Source organism: Pteronotus mesoamericanus, unplaced genomic scaffold, assembly GCF_021234165.1.
Source record: "Pteronotus mesoamericanus isolate MK-2021 breed Mesoamerican mustached bat unplaced genomic scaffold, CSHL_Meso_final contig_130, whole genome shotgun sequence".
Taxonomy (NCBI): domain Eukaryota; kingdom Metazoa; phylum Chordata; class Mammalia; order Chiroptera; family Mormoopidae; genus Pteronotus; species Pteronotus mesoamericanus.
This window is the reverse complement of record NW_026555060.1, coordinates 29,912,884-29,930,049: the sequence shown is the minus strand read 5'-3', so window position 1 is coordinate 29,930,049 and position 17,166 is coordinate 29,912,884. Positions and strand designations below refer to the sequence as shown.

General features: G+C 38.1%; 1 protein-coding gene across 1 annotated transcript in view; it reads right to left on the bottom strand.

The window, feature by feature from the left end:
• Positions 1-17,166, bottom strand: part of SFMBT2 (Scm like with four mbt domains 2) — a 214,057-nt gene that overhangs the window by 137,558 nt on the left and 59,333 nt on the right. The gene's annotated exons all lie outside the window — the stretch shown is intronic.

Sequence of the window (17,166 nt, the reverse complement as noted above, 5' to 3'; positions counted from 1 at the left end):
ACATGCCAGGCAATTTAAATTCACTGAACTTGTTTTCCTTTCCTATCACACTAGATGCCTACGTGTGCAGCTGCTGACTCTTATCAATTAATTAAGGACTCATTTTTTTCTTTAGCTCTTCCTCGAAGGACTTCAAATTGTTCTTGTGAATATTCTTGAGTATCTTGCCCCAGGGTGTTAAGTGAAACAAACCGAGGAGCCAGAGGGCTGCAGCCACTTGTTCCCCGGCTCAGAGCTAACAGGTCGAGGTGCTGCGGAGGCGAACGGGCGAACGGCCCATTCGTCCCTTCGGCAGCGCCCATGGCCGCCACAGTAGCCCAGACGAGCGCCCCGTTCCTCCAGTTTGTCAAAAGCAACAACAAAAATGAAATAAATAGCTTAAAAGACGTTCTTATTCCAAATTTCACTGAATGCTCTCCCTCGTAACCCATTTCCCTGAGGACCCAGCATGTGTTCTTTTTAATTAATAATATGACAAGTCCTATTACAGGGTTACTTGAATATAAAACAAATTCACAATCTTTCTGGGAAGGAAGAGAAAGGAAGCTCTCATTTAAAAACGAACATGCGTGTCTCTCCTTTTAAAAGGAGGGGGTTACCCAAAGTTTCACTAGAGCATTTATGAGCACGATGAGAGTCATGAGGGTAAAACAGGGTCAGTGGTAAAATGTCCAATCTTAGGGTGCACGATGGAGACATTTGCCAAATCCGTAAGTTACCTGACATAGGGTATAGTCTTTTCTCCCTGTGAGTTCTCTATTTAACACAAGAATCTGTATATTTATTGACGTAATCACAATATTCTACCTTCAACATTTTGTGACCTGACCTGTCCACTTCCAAAGATGTAAAGTAACCATTCCAAGGTAGGACTTTATTACTTAGCTGGATGTTTTAACACTTGGGATTGAGTCTTGAACAATTAAAACAGAAATTATTACATTGCAATGCATTGTTTTAATCCTCTCCTGAGGATATCATTGATTTTTAGAGAGAGAGGAAGGAAGAGAGAGAAAGAAACAGAGAAACCTCAATGTAAAAGAAGAGCATTGATTGCTTGCTTCCCGTATGCGCCCTAACTGGGGAATCAAACCCTCAGCTGAGGGGTGTGTCCTGACTAGGAATCTAGAACCCACCTTTTGTTGTAGGGGACGATGCTCCAACCAACTGAGCCACCTGGCCAGGGCTGCAATGAATTTTTAAATGCAAACTGAATTCAATTCCATGATTTCAACTTGCCAATAAATAGTACATTCTATGCAACTTCAATCAAAATTCCAGTGGGTTATTTCAAAAACTTGACAAATCTGGCCTCTAAATTTCTGTGGCATGTCAAAGGGTCATGGACAGCTAGTACTATTACCTCCCAAATGTTTTCACCTTGCGGCTCATGGGAAAACAACCGTATTTGTCCTCACACTGTACTATAGGAGGAAGCGTCCAGCGGAAGACAGTCAGCCCTGAACATGACTGCCCTATGTCCCCCTCAGTAGTGCCAAAGCCAAGCAGATCCTCAGGTGGTCGGGCAAGCCTGTATCCCAGGGTGACCCATCACTGAGAAATGCTGCCTGAGACAGCTGTGAAGATTAAAGAGACAGGAGTCTGAAGAAGGACTTCCTATACAAAGCAGCAGTACGAAGACACGGGATCAGTGTAGGGAAACGAAAAATGACCGCTGGAAGAGAGGAGGCAGCCGAAAGCCACTCCCCATGCCCTGCACAAAGGAAAACTATTTAGGACAGAGAAGGCACTGCATATCATTGGGGAAAGCGGCTGTCATCACAGAAATGATGGAACAGCCTCCCACCCCACACAGGCATCAACTCCAGACAGACGGAAGACCTTTAACACTTTGGAAATTCTGGAAGAAATATTCGAGAACAATCTGGAATTAAGATACCAAATAGCATGAACAGCAAAGGAAAGGTCTGATAAACAGACTATATTCAAATGGTGGAGAGGAAAATACTCAAAGGAAACCCTAACAACCAATGAATATATGAAGAGATGCAAAACCATATAGCAATCAGGGAAATACAGATAAAAACCACAAAAAGATAGCGTTTCAAGTCTATCTGAGGGGAAAAATTGTTGACAAAGACATATGCTACTGGTTACAGTGTAACAAACAAAAGAGCCTTCTCTCAATTTACTGAGTAGTTACATTCCTGAAAAATTCAGACCATTTTAAAACTACACAAACTACAAAAAATTAAGACTTACAGTTGGAATTAGGTTCCAGGTCCCATTAATTACATACAGATGTCTCACCTTTATGTCTAGCAGGACATTCCAAGATCATGGTGCAAATCTTCATTGTACGGGACTGTCTTGTGCACTGCAGGACGTGTGGCATCTTTGCTCCTGCCCACGAAATGCCAGCGGCACTTCCCCATCAATAACTCCCACTAATTGCCAAACGTTCCCAAGCTGCCAACCAGCACCCATCAGAAGCACTGACTGAGAATTCTTGTTCAATAGCTTCAGCTCTGAATTCATATCTGCAATCAGCTCAGGCAGCTATGGTTTGGAAGACCCAGAACATTTCTGACATCCCATGTAAATATCATCATTAGTATGAATACCAATGATAACCAGTTGCATTGTCTCAAAATAAATATTTCTTCAAATCCCACAGGCTATTAAATTTACCCTTCAATTTTCTAAGCAGTGCATGGTAATTTAATTGTATGACACTGATTAGCCTCAATTTTGAACTGTACATTTAAATCTCTACCGAGTGCGCTGAAAAATAAAAATTTCAACTTTGTTTCTTCAAAATCACTTGAAGTCAAGCCTTGGTTTCCTGATCCCAAAGTAATCTCTCTTCTTCCCTTAAAACCAAATCAAGTTCCTTTTTTGTGTGTATAGAGGTAAGAGGTGGGGGCATTCTAATTTCTCTATGCATTTCTTCGGGTACTATTTTTAAAAAGACAGTCTTGGAGATGTCACTATGTTCCTGTAACTACCATGAAGAGTGGCGTCACCTCCCTGCAATCGATCACATCAGGGAGTTTTGTCAACCAGTGCCCTTCTTCACCTCTCTCATCTGGGCTGCCAGCTGCCACAGAGAAACCAGGTTTCCTTGCAAAGAACTGTTCTTATCCTTCCCTTACATCAACAAAGAAAACTATGAAGGTTGCTTCTTTAATTTTTTTCTTTTACAGAATTGACTTTGGGGGGTATATAGCTCTATGAATTTTAACACATGTATGGATTCCCATTACCACCACCACAGTCAAGATACAGAATACTCACATCATCCCCCACAGTCTTCCTTTACTCCTTTATAGGCACACGTTTCCTCTACCCAGACCCCTGGCATATACTGATGTTCTCCACCACTGTAGTTTTGCCTTATCAATAACATCACATAAATACAACCAAATGGTACAAAACCTTTGAGACTAGTATTTTTCACCAAGCCAAATGCCTCTGAGGTTCTTCCAGGTAACTACATGTATCGATCAATAGTCTCTCCCATTGTATCTCGAGAAACATCCCATTATACGGATGTAGCAGTTTCTCTATCCATTCATGAAGACATCTGGGTTGTTTCCAGTTTGGGGCAACTGTGACCTATAAACATTTGTATACAGATTTAATGTGAGCATTAAGTTTTCATTTCTCTAAGGTAAATATTTAGGAGTACAATTGCTAGGTCATATGACGTAAATGTTTAAATTTATAAGAAACTACCACATTGTTTTCCAGCATCCTTCCTCATTTTGCATTCCCATGAACAATGTATGAGTTCCAGTTGTTCCACATCCTTGCCAACATTTTGTATTGTCAGTAATTTTTTTTTATTTTAGTATTTCTAATAGGACTGCAGTAATATCTCACTGTAGGTTTAATTTGCATTTCTCTAATGGCTAATATGATACTGAATACCTTCTAAGGTGCTTATCAGCCATCCGATATCTGATGAAATAGTTTTTTGACCAATTTTCTAATTGGGCTATTATTTTTCCCCTATTGAATTTTGAGAGTCTTTTTCATTCTGGATACAAGTCCTCTGTCAGGTATGTAATTTTAAATATTTCTACAAGTCTGTAGCTTGTCTTTTTATTCCTTTGAGAGTGTTGTCTGCACAAAAAGTTTTTAACTTTGAAGTTCACTGTCAATCTGTTTTTTAGTCTTCTGTATACAAACCCCAGGTTATGAAAATTTTCTCCTATGTTCTCTTCTAACAGTTTTATAGTTGCACTTTTTACATTTAGGTCTTTTGTTTTGAGTTAACTCATCTTTAACTTTCATGTGTGATTTACACTAAAATTTAAATTTCAATTCTATGCATATGGTCTCCTATTGGAGGATTCTGAACAAAAAACGGTTTCCACTTTGATATGGTAAAGGCTAAAATCCTAATTGTCCCAGACAAAACCACTTGTCCTGGTTGTCCTCTCTTTTAAGCTTAAAAGACAAAAGCTTTTCTGTGTACAAAGACATTTATCTCTAAAAAAAATCTTGCTGATAAGAACAAAGTGACTACATAGAACTCACACTTGCAACCTCAAAGTTCTTATCCATTTCTCCTACTTGAGAGAATAAGGCTGTCTTCTCTGATGGTTTGAATCTGGGCTTAACTATGTCTACAGTCATGTACATTTACCACGAAAGGTCCAAATAATCACGAGCCTTGGAAAACTTGACAGCTCGTTTCACCTTTCATTTCTGCCCAAACTCAGCCTTCTCCTGAATGTGCATTAGGCTAACAGGCATCCAGTAACCTTCACTGCCGTTAACCTGACAGACAGAGAGGGCTGGTGCATTTCTGTTCCACAAGAACTGGGACCCTGGCTGGGAGACTCTAAGGCTGGAGCCGACCTTGTGGCTGGCTGGGGCTAGGGTCGGGGTCATCTGGAGGTTCATTCAATCCCATGCCTGGTGCCCGGCTCAGACAAATGGAATCCTAGCTGTGCAGACCAGAGCATCTAGATGTGGTCTGCCCGTGTGACCTGGTGTTCTCACAACATGGGGAGTCACACTTCTTCAGGGGTGGGTTGAGGTTCCCAATGGCTGGTGTTCCAGCAAATGCAATGGGAGGTGAACTGCCTTTTAGCGCTCAGCCTTACACTTTTTAATCACTCAGTCTTCGAAGTGCCATGTTGTCCCTTTGTCTGTACTTCACTGGTCCAAACAGTCACAAACTCACCCAGATTCCAGGAAAGGAGACACAGCCCCCACTCTCAGGAGAAATGTCCAAGAAATCTAGAGGCCTATTTAAGAACCACTGGCACTGCCAACTGGCTAAAAGTCTGAGAAGACCCTGAAAACATGCCTCTCAAGGTTTCAGGGAGGTGACCAGCTTCCCTAATATCCTCCATGGCTCCAGGTACAGCCAACAGCATCTAGAAATCTCTTCTTTTTCTGACCAAAAATGTTTTATGAAGGGTTTTTAGCCAAGGGAGCTCTCTCTGTTATCCCTCTTCAACTCTACAGCAGCCTATTTCTCAAGATTTGGCTTTTGAACAACATGAAAGATAAATCACAATACTTTCAGTTAACTTTATAATATTTCTCATTATTTGAAAAAAATAATTGCCCAGCAAGTTCCAAGACTGTTATTTTGGGACTGCTTACATAAGGCCAGCTCTCTCTTTAAAACCACCTCACCATTAATTTGCATCAAATCATCTGACTTATGATCAAACATTAATTAATCCCTTTTGTCCCACAGGAAGCAAGCATGTGAGCTGAGTAAATCAGCGCCATTGGCCTGATGGGCCTCACACATCCTTTCATCCATTTAGTCATTCAAACACAGCCCAGGGTCACCCCAGAAGGTGCTTCATTCTGTAAGTAGAACCTGTAAATTGATAATCATTGTAATTACCTAATCAAGAAAAACTCCAGCCTGAGGGTCGACACCGCACTCAAATGAATTGATAACATTCAAGACCAAAATACAACAGGAGGGCACATATAATACATTCAAGGGACACTCCTGGAGCACCTAACTCAGGTAATCAAGGAGACTGTGCCACGGGGTCTCACAGGGTGTCTACTATATAAGGCCACCCTACAAAGACTGAGAGTCATAGCAGATCTACCTAATCCACAAAAAAAAAAAAGACACACACACAAAATGAAAGCCAAAATGAAGAGACAAGGATATCTTCCCTAAAAGAAAGAAGAAATCTCAAAAAAGAAGAAAGAAAAGAAAAAAGAAAACAGCCAAATGAAATTGAGGCAAGCAATTTATCAGATAATGAGTTCAAAAAATAGTTATAAGAATGCTTAAGGAATTCAGTGAGAACTACAATAGCATGAAGAAAAATGAGATAGAAAATATAATAAAGAACCAGTCAGAAATGAAGACTATAACATCTGAAATGAAAAATATACTACAAGGGATAAATAGTAGGTTGGATGAAGCAAGCATCGAATCAGCAATTTGGAAGAAAGGGTAGCAGAACACAATGAAAGCAACAGAAAAAAAATTTTTTTAAATGAGGATAATTTACTTCAATACAACATGAAGCATAAAAACATCCACATCATAGAGTATTAGGAGGAGAAAAGAGAAAGCGAGGGATCAAAAACCTACTTGAATAAATAATGACTGAAAACATCCCTAAACTGGTGAAGAAAAAAGAAACACAAGTCCGGAAAGCACAATGAATCCCACCCAATAAGACGAACCCAAAGAGGTCCACACTACCACATCATAATTAAAGTGGCGTAAGTTAAAAGGCAAAGAGAAAAGCTTGAAAGCAGCAAAAGAAAGTTTCCTACAAGGGGGCTCCCATAACATTTTCAACTGATTTCTCAACAGAACCATTTCAAGCCAGAAGAAATTGGAATGAAATACTCAAAACGATGAAAGCAAGAACCTAAAACCAAAAAAAGAGCTTCCTAGACAAAGAAGAAAAAGCTAAAGGAGTTTGTTACTACCAAACCAGTATTACAAGAAATGTTAAAGGCTTGTTTTAAGAAGTAGAAAAAGAAGAGGAACATAGTTAAAAAATAAATTGACAATAAATACATATCTATCAATAATCACTTTATGCAAACGCTTAAATATATCAATCAAAAGACATAGAGTAGCTGAAAGGATAAGAAAAAAAGATCCATTGATATGCTCTCTACAGAAGACCCACATCAGAATGAAAGATACATACAGACTGAAAGTAAAGGGATGGAAAAATATATTTCATGAAAATGGAAATGAAAAAAAAAGCTGGTCATACTTTTATCTCATAAAGTGGGCTTTAAAACAAAGGATACAGTCAGACACAAAGAATACCACTACATAATGATAAAGGGAACAAGAGGATATTCACCCCACAATATAGGAGCACCTAAATATATAAAGCAAGCCTTGATGGACATAAAGAGATTGACAGTAATATAGTCACAGTAGGGTATTTTAACACCTCATTGACATTAATGTATAGATATTCCAGACAGAAAATCAAAATGAAAATAGTGGCGTTAACTGACACACTTGATCAGATGGATTTTTATTGATATGTTCAGAGCATTTCACCCCAAAACACCAGAATATACATTCTTTTTAAGTGCACATGGAATATTTTCTAGGATACACCATGTTAGAACACAAACATCTTAAACCATAACAGTTTGAAACCAGAGATCAATCACGAGGGAAAAAAAATGAAAAACACACAAAGACATGGAGGCTAAATAACATGCTACTAAACAATGAATAGGTTAACAATGAGATCAAGGAGACACCAAAAGATACCTGGAAGCAAATGGAATAACACAATCCAAACCTTTGGGAAATGGCAAAAGCAATCCTAAAAGGGAAAATCATAGCATTAAAGTCCCATCTCAAGAAACAAGAAAAAGCTCAAATAAACAATCTAACTTTATACTTAAATGAACTTGAAAAAGAACAACAAACAAAGAAGAAAGGAAATAACAATGATCGGAGTAAAAATAAACAAAATAGAGTCTACAAAATATACAGAAGATCAGTGAAACGAAGATCTGGTTCTCTGGAAAGATAAATAAGATTGACAAACTTACCAAGAAAAATAGAGAGAGAGCACCCAAATAAATAAAACCAGAAATGAAAGAGAAGTAACAAGTCACACCAAAGAAATGCAAAGGACTGTAAGAAAATATTACAGATAACTATATGCCAACAAACTGAACAATCTGGACAAAATGGATAAATTCCTGGAAATAATACAATCTTCCAAAACTGAAGCAGGAAGAGTCAGAGAATCTGAACAGACAGACTGCAATTGATGAAATTAAAGCAATAAAAAAACAAACAACAACAACAAAAAACCCCTCATATGAAAAGTCATGGACCAGATTGTTTCACAGGTGAATTTTACCAAACATTCAAAGAAAAACTAACACCTATCCTTCTCAAACTAGTCCACAAAATTAAAGAGGAAGATTTCCAAGATCAGTTTATGAAACCAGCATTATTCTATTTCCAAAACCAGATAAAGACACTACAAAGAAAGAAAATTATAGGCCAATATGCTTGATAAACAAAATCCTTAACAAAATATAAGAAAACTGGGTCCAGCAATACATTAGAAACATCATACACCATGATCAAATGGGATTAATGCAGGGGATACAAAGTTAATACGATATACACAAATCAAAAAATGTGATACACCACATTAAAAATGAAAAACAAAAACCACATGATCATATCTATAGGCTGCAGAAAAAGCATTTTATAAAATCCAGCACTCATTTATGATAAAAACTCTAAGCAAAGTGAAAATAGAGAGAACATGTTTCAGCATAATAAATATATGACAAACCTACAGCCAACATCATACTCAATGGGTGAAAACTACACGTGTTTCCCTTAAGATCAGCAATAAGACAGGGATATCTGCTTTTGGCCCTCTTAATCAACATAGTACTGAAATCCTAACTGCAGCAATCACACAAGAATAAAAGATAAAAGGCATCCAAATTGGAGAAGAAGAAGTAAAACTGTCTTTATTTGCAGATGACATGATGCCATATATAGAGAACCCTAATGATTCCTCCATAAAACTACCAGAACTGAAAAATGAATTCAGTAAAGTAGCAGCATACAAAATTAATATTCAGAAATCAGTAGCATTTTTATATATCAATAATGAACTATCAGGAAAAAAACTTAGAAAACAATCCCATTTACAATTGCATCAAAAAAACCACCTAGGAATAAATATAACCAAGGATGTAAAAGACCTTTACTTGGAAAATTATAAAACACTGAAGAGAGAAACTGAAGAAAATACAAATAAGTTAAAATATACACTGTGTTGATGGACAGGAAGAATTAACATCATCAAAATGTCTATGCTAGTCAAAGCAACCTGTAGATTCAATGCAATTCCTATCAAGATACCAATGGCACATTTCACATAACTAGAAAAAATATTCCAAAAATTTATGTGAAACCACAAAAAGCCCCTAATAGTCACAGCAATTTTGAGAAAGAAGAACAAAGTTGGAGGAATAACACTAGCTGGTATCAAAGTATACCAAACATCCACAGTAATCAAAACAGCATGGTACTGGCATAAAAACAGACATGCAGATCAGTGGAACATGATAGAGCCCAGGAATAAACCTTAATGGTCAATTAACATTTGACAAAGGAAGCAAGAACATACAATGGGGTAAAGGTGATCTACTCAATAAATGGTGTTGGGAAAATTGGATAGATATATGCAAAAAAAAAAATAGAAACAGACCACCTTCTCACACCATACATAACAATAATCTCAAATGGATTATATACTTAAATATTAGACTCAAAACCATAAAAACTCTAGAAGAAAACATAGGCAGTAAAATCTCAGGCATTTCTTGTAGCAATATGTCTTCTGAGATATTTTCTTTGGCAAGGGAAATAAAAGAAAAATAAAATGGGACTACATCAAACTAAAAAGTTTTTGCACAGCAAACAAAATGAAAGACAATCCACTGAATGGGAGAACATATTTGCCAATAATACATATCCAAAATTATTAAAGAACTTACACAATCCAACACCAAAAAAAAAAAAAAACCCCAAAAAACAATCCACTTAAAAAATGAGGGAAAGACCTAAATAGACACTTCTCCAAAGAGGACATACAGATGGCCAATAGACATATGAAAAGATGCTCAATGTTATGAATCGTCATAGAAATTCAAATTGAAACTACAATGAGATATCACTTCACGCCTGTCAGAATAGCTATCATCAATAAATCAATAAACAAGTGTTGGTAAGGATGGGGAGAAAAGGAAACCCGTGTCTACTGTTGGTGGGAATGCAGGCTGGTGCAGCCACTGTGGAAAGTAGTACTCAAAAAATTCAAAACGGAACTGCCTTTTGACGCAGCAATTATACTTCTGGGAATCTATCTGAAAAAACCTAAAACATTAATTCAAAAGAATATATGCACCCTATGCTCACTACAGTATTTACAATAGCCAAGATTTGAAAGCAGCTCAAGTGCCCATCAGCAGGTGAGTGAGTAAAAAAGCTGTGGTACACTTACACAATGGAATATCACTCGGCCATAAAAAAGAAGGAAATCTTACCTTTTGCAACAGCATGGATAGATCTGGAGAACATTATGCCAAATGAAATAAACCAGTCAGAGAAAGAAAAATACCGTATGATTTCATTCATATGTTGAATCTAATGAACAAAATAAACTAACAAAATAGAAACAGACTCATAGATACAAACAGACTGACAGCTGTCAGAGAGGAGGGGGCTGTGTGAAAAAGGAAGGGATTAAACAAAACAAAAAAAAAACAGTCAATAGTTTGGTGATTATCAGAGGGAAAGGCGGTGGGGGGGGAAGAAGGGGGTAAAGGGGAATAAATGGTGAGGGAGGGAGACAACTTGGGGTGGCAAACACACAACACAATGTACAGATGATGTGTAATAGAACTGTACACCTGAAACCTATATAGTTTTATTAACCAATGTCACCCCAATAAATTCAATTAAAAATTTAATTTAATTAAAAAAAAAACTCCATCAAGCTAAGCCACCTTAGCTAAACTGTGCCTGTGTCCCCCACTCTCCCTACCTCTCCCTCTTTTCCATATCTCTCCCTCCCTCTCCCTCTATCTTCACATACGGCACGCCCTTTCCCTAGTCGGATGTACTTGTTTAATTTTGCTGCCTCCACAAAACCAATCTGTGACAAAAACACCTTTTTATTGCTGTGGGAAACAGGAAAAAAAGAGTTCTGATGCCTTTTTCCTGTGTCTGACTCATTCCATGCAAAGCCCTTTGTTGCAGGGCGACTATCAGCAATTTGACATGACACCCAGTTACTGTGCAAACTCAGGTCCAGGTGCCTTGGAGGAAGCGGGACAGTATTCCTGTGACTTTTTTTGCTCTCATATTCTCACACAAGTACTCTAGGCTATCCAATCTTCATTATAAACCATGTTACCGTACAGAAATAAAAATTATATTTTGAGCTGTATCTAATAAATCTCCCATTTGCTAAGGTTTTCTCCCTACCTTCCATCACACGGCAGCACATGTAATTAATTCTGACACACTGTCTAACAATGGATCTGGATGTGGGTTAGTTTTTAAATGGGAAGAGAATTCTCACTATCCGTTTGGACAGGAAAACGAGGTGAAAACTGTGACGATTACAGTATATCGAAAAACAATCTTTAAACGTATGTTTCCAAAGTGAGTTGTTTAACAGATTCCTGGAATTAAAATGTACTTAGAGGCTTGCTGTATAATATTCTGAACATCTTTGCCCAGAGGGACAAGGCAAACTAAATGCGGTTTGAGTATCTCATACAGCCCTTTCCACTTCTAGAAACTTCTCCACAATAACTAATACCCCTTCAGTGCAGTAGGAGAAAAAAGATGTCTTCTCTCTGCCTTATTTCCTTCCCTCCCTCCCCCTTTCCTTCCTTCCTTTCTTTTTCTTTCTCTCCCTTTCTCATCTTTCTTTAAGACTGACCTGAAGGGGAGAAATGGGAACAAATAATTAAGTATAATCTGGGAAAAGCACTGATCTACAGGACTCTGTACTGTACTTCATGGCTTATGTGGGGAAACCTCATATTTAAAAATGTATTTTGCTTAGTGGTTCAGACAAAGGGGAGAATAGAAACTTTCGGTGTATTATACTACCATTTTATCGGCAGATCTGAAAGCATATGGTTTACTTGAGGCAACAATACTCTTAATTGATGTCTATGGGATCAGCATAATGATGTATAATGAGGAAAAAAAAAAAAGTGTATTTCACAGCTGGCCCTGCAACGCACTGTCACATACACCTGGCAAGGATAAGTAGGATCAGACATTCACTGAAAAAGCGCAGAGGCCTTGCCACACCGCCCCCACCCCACCCCCCCCGCCCCATCCTCTACAATAACAAAATCAAACCACAGCCAGAAATCTGACCCTTAGACACACAATAAGGCTTGCTCTGTGCTGCCTCACATTTTCAAAGTAGCTGCATTTTTCATTAGCTCCTTCTCACAGCTAATAAAACTTCTGTTTGGAATTACTTCCCAGATTTTACTGTACCAAAATGAAATCGCAGAGTAATGCAGAAGCACCACTGAAATCCCCTAGGTAGAACTAGAACAGCGTCTTCCTAAAGGGTTCCCAGTCGTTGGCAGACCATAAAATTGAGCTACTAATGAAAAGCATGACCCATAACCAATACCGACTTTAAGTTAAAGCATTATTCTATCAGTGGCAGGATAAAAGGATTTCCACGGCTCTTCATAAATACAATTACACTGATTCAACTTAGCTTAAAAAGTACTGTCCTCTTTTCTTACCATTTTCCATCATCTGAAATTCTAATTCAAGTGCTTCTGGGTTGCCTGGTGGAGTTCAATTTGATCTGTTCACCACCCTCCTGCGCCCTGCACCATGTCTCAGACACTCTGTGAAGTGTCAGGAATAGGAATACAAGAAGCAAAACCTAGAACCTGTCATCAGGGTGTTTAGCAGGGAAATAAACACAGATAAAAACCTGAACTAGAATAGATGTGTTCCTCTACCCAGACCAAAGCTATGAAAGAACTGAGGAAGCAACAGAATCCACCGAGTTATTTTACTATGCTCAAAAGGAAGAAAAAGAGAATCTATATGGTGATTTAGGCAAAGTTTAGAAGAAGGTAATTCTTACCTGGAGTCATCAAATTCATAGACACAGAAAGTGGATGGTGGTTGCAGGGTTGGGGAGAATGAGGAGTTAGTGTTTAATGGGGACAGAACTGCAGTGAAGAAAAATGAAAAAGTTCTGGTGATGGATGGTGGTTGTTAATGTCTACCAACTGTGCATTTAAAAATAACTAAAATGTTAAAATTTATATTATGTATGTTTTACAATTTTAAAAAATCAGAAAATAAAACTGTGACCCAATGTCTTGCAATCCAACAATGTCACTCCGCCTTAGGAGGCATAAAACATAAGCACAGCTCAGTGGTAAAACCTGTAGAACATCACTGCTGGTGACCCCGACTGCCACCAGCTTTTGCATAAGCACCCACTCCCTAGCTGCTATGAAGAATCGGCAGCCAGCCACAATGAAAACTTCAAAAACTTATCTTGTTTCTCAAAAGAGTAACAGCCTTAAAAGCATACTCAGGAATACATACACTGCAAAGAACATTTCACATTAACTTAGAAAAGGAATCCATCCAGCTCTGTTGTGCAGAACTTTTGCTTATAAATGAGCTAAAATCCAATACAAATTGTAAATGACACTTTTTGCATATCATGCAAAAGACACCACATTCTTTGTACCATAAAGCATCAAAGGATTAAACCTGAAAGCAACTGGCCAGGTCTTCTATGCCACAACCCTCTAACCTGATTGTTCTAGTTACTCTATCTGTATTCAAAACATTCTTGGCTATCACATTTTATGGCAGGGTGCAAAATTTTCCAATAGACTGCCTCTCAGTCACTAAAAAAAACAAAAGAGAGGAAAAAAAAATACCTAAAAGGGAGGACAAACTTAAAGAGTGTTTCATCTGCTAGTATAAAATATGAGGCAAACATATATATACAAATTGAAGTTATAACTCAACCAATCTTAACTCATATGCAACAGCTGTAAAAATCCTAAATCATTTATAAATAAAATCTTGCCTCAAAATCATAAAACAGTGTAAAGTACATTCATGAAGTCATAAAAGCCTTATTTTCCTGCATAATAATTATGTTCTAATTTTCTCCTCACTAATTCCTTTACACTACAATTAACTTGAATTCTATCTGCATACAATAGCAATTCTTGGCCCATTATAAGAGTTTTACAAATTAGTAAAAGCCCAGAGCTGAACACAAGCATGACCAACCAGCCTGGCCAGTATAAAATTTCCCCAGGAAAAAAAGAATTAACGCTTGTGGTGATAACGAAGAGCCATGTCCCCACACTTCAAAGCTACTTTGAAGAATGCTAATTTTATTTTGTCTTGTGTTATATTAGCAAATTAAAATGGTGGTGCCCTTAGGAAGGTGAGGGACAACTGGAAATCAGATATAAAGAACTACCAGGAGAGTAATGATCAGGGAACTGAAAACACTAAGATGAAATAAGGAGTGAGCAACCAAATGACAAATGCAATAGATTTATGAGAAGGTTCATAGAAAAGACCACTGAATTAGAGAGTTGTTCGTGACCTGTATGTACAATTTTAGCAAACAAAAGTGGGTGAAGAGGAAATGGAAACAGAGGGTGTTAGATAAGAAAAATTCAAGGAATGAAGAAAGACAAAACTGTAACATTCAACTGTTTGCAATATTAATTTCTAGAGTACTTCCTGCATAGAAGGCCTGGAAAAAACTCAGGCATTGTTAATATAACGAGAACAGTTTGTGCAACACCGATGTAACCTGGCAGCCAAGGAGAGTGGACTGGAATGTGCATGTGTGAACAATAACAAGTTCACTGTACTAGTTGGTGGGGGTGGCAGATCATTGAGTGAACATGTGTACTGTGTGACCGTCACACTCAAAATGACTGAGCTAGTAGAGCAACAGATCTGCATCAAATTTTGTGTTAAGCTTGAACACTCTCTGCAAAAACATTTCCGATGATTCAGAAGGCCGAGCTATGGGCAACTACTGGTGACTGGCAACTTCATCACGACAACGTGCCTGCTCATGCATCACATCTCTTGCAGAGGTTTTTGGTGAAACATCAAACCCCCAGGTGACTCAGCCCCCCTACAGCCCAGATTGGGCACCGTGATCCCTGGCTTTTCCCAAAACTAAAAAGAGATTTCAGAAAATCAATGAGATTGGGAAAAATACGATGGGGCAGCTGATGGTGACTGGGAGAACTGCTGAGGTCCCAAGATGCCTACTTTGAAGGGGAGTAAGGCATCATTGTCCTATGTACAATGCTTCTTGTGCATTGTATCTTTCTCAATAAATATCTCTATTTTTCATTTTTACATGGCTGGATACCTTCTGGACAGACCTCGGCATTATTAGATTTAACACAATGAAAAAGATAAAATAGTCCATTTCTTTTCATTGAGAACATGTGCCACGACTTCGTATGTACATTACATTGATGTAACATGTGCACTGATGGAGATATGCAGCTTCTCTATTTCTCATTAAAATTCTAGGTCATAGCAAAGTTTGTAAATATGCAATTGACATGTTATGCAAGTGCCCTCCCAGATGTATGGATATCTGTTTACAACTGCTTTTACTAGGGTGTTCTTCCTGAGAAATGGTTTCTTTGCCAGGATATCACTTGATTCTACTTCAAGGTTCAGCTTCTGGTGTCATCAGATCCCCACGTCCCCTTTCAGTCCTGTACTGGGTCCCTACATGTATCTATGCTAAGAATGCTTGAGGACAAAAGATGGCAGGTTTCAGTCAAGGATCACAATCACTCCTGTTTTCAGGTCAAGTTCCATCTTGTGACACTTTCTGGAATACAAACCCATGCCAGTCTGGACCTCCAAACATAGCTCTTTCTCATCTCACAGGTTTAAGACCACAACAGACTCCAATGCACTGTGCATTGACTCAAGAGTTTTCCACTCAAGTTTTCAGTACTTTCATGACCCCTTATGCATGAGAACCCAAGTCCTCCATACATATGCAGTACCTAACCAATTTCTTCCATTGCCTCCCACGGTCAGCAATGACAATAGCTCATAAACAGTGATGGTGATGAAAATAAAATAAATCAAAAAAACTAAAATCTGGCTTATTCTGCTCAGGGCTAACCAGTGAGGAAATCTACCAAATGGGAAAATTAATTCATCTGAAAGATGGCATTTACTCCAAGGGAATCATTTTTGCAATACTTCAAAAATAATTGAGGTATGCAGAAATTTCACTGGAATTACTTGTTACCAAGATGTTAACATCTAACTTTCTGCTCTATTCAGTTCCCCAACCAACACATCCTGGCTACATCTCTCTTACAAGTATTCTTCACCAGTTATTTTGTCCCTTAGTCACATGAGCAACAGGACACTGAAGGTACTGTTTGATTTATGCTGTTCAAGTTTAGTGACATTTGCATAACTTTAAATTTTCTGTAAAGACTGAATTGACTGCTTCATATTCACTCAAATCAATTCCTTGCAAAGGAGTTTGAGCCTTTGTTAAATCTCTTCAGGGTAAATAAAGAAATGACTATGTTCTTAACCTCAAAAAACTTTTGGAAGTTCAATAAGACATTTATTTTCTCCTATTTCAAAACAATCACAATTTGAGTTTGGGATAAAATTTCTTCCAAACAAAAATTTACTTTTTGATAGGCACAAAGGGTAGGATTCTCTCTATAGCTCTAAAACCTGCTATAATCTTGAGCTGTTCAGCTCATTATCCTTACCCCTTAACTCTTACTCTCCACTAATTAGACCAAATCCTTAGGAGTCATCAGATAGCAAAGATTTTATAGAAACCAATGGTTAGGGAATCTCTTGCAAAGATACCCAAGTTGCCCTTAAGCAGGAAAACTTCATCGTTCAGAATGATCACTGAATAATTCTCTTACATTAATATAACATGCTTCATGGCTATTTGCAGCCAGAAAATAAGCCTTCGAGATCCTCTGTGCTTGCAGAGTTCCTCTCATAATGATGTCTGGGTCTGCCTCCCCGCTTTCCCATAACAAGGCCTCACTGTGTGTTCAGCACTGACCCAGAGAGGCCCAGTAGCATGATGAGGAGTGTGTCTAAGGTAA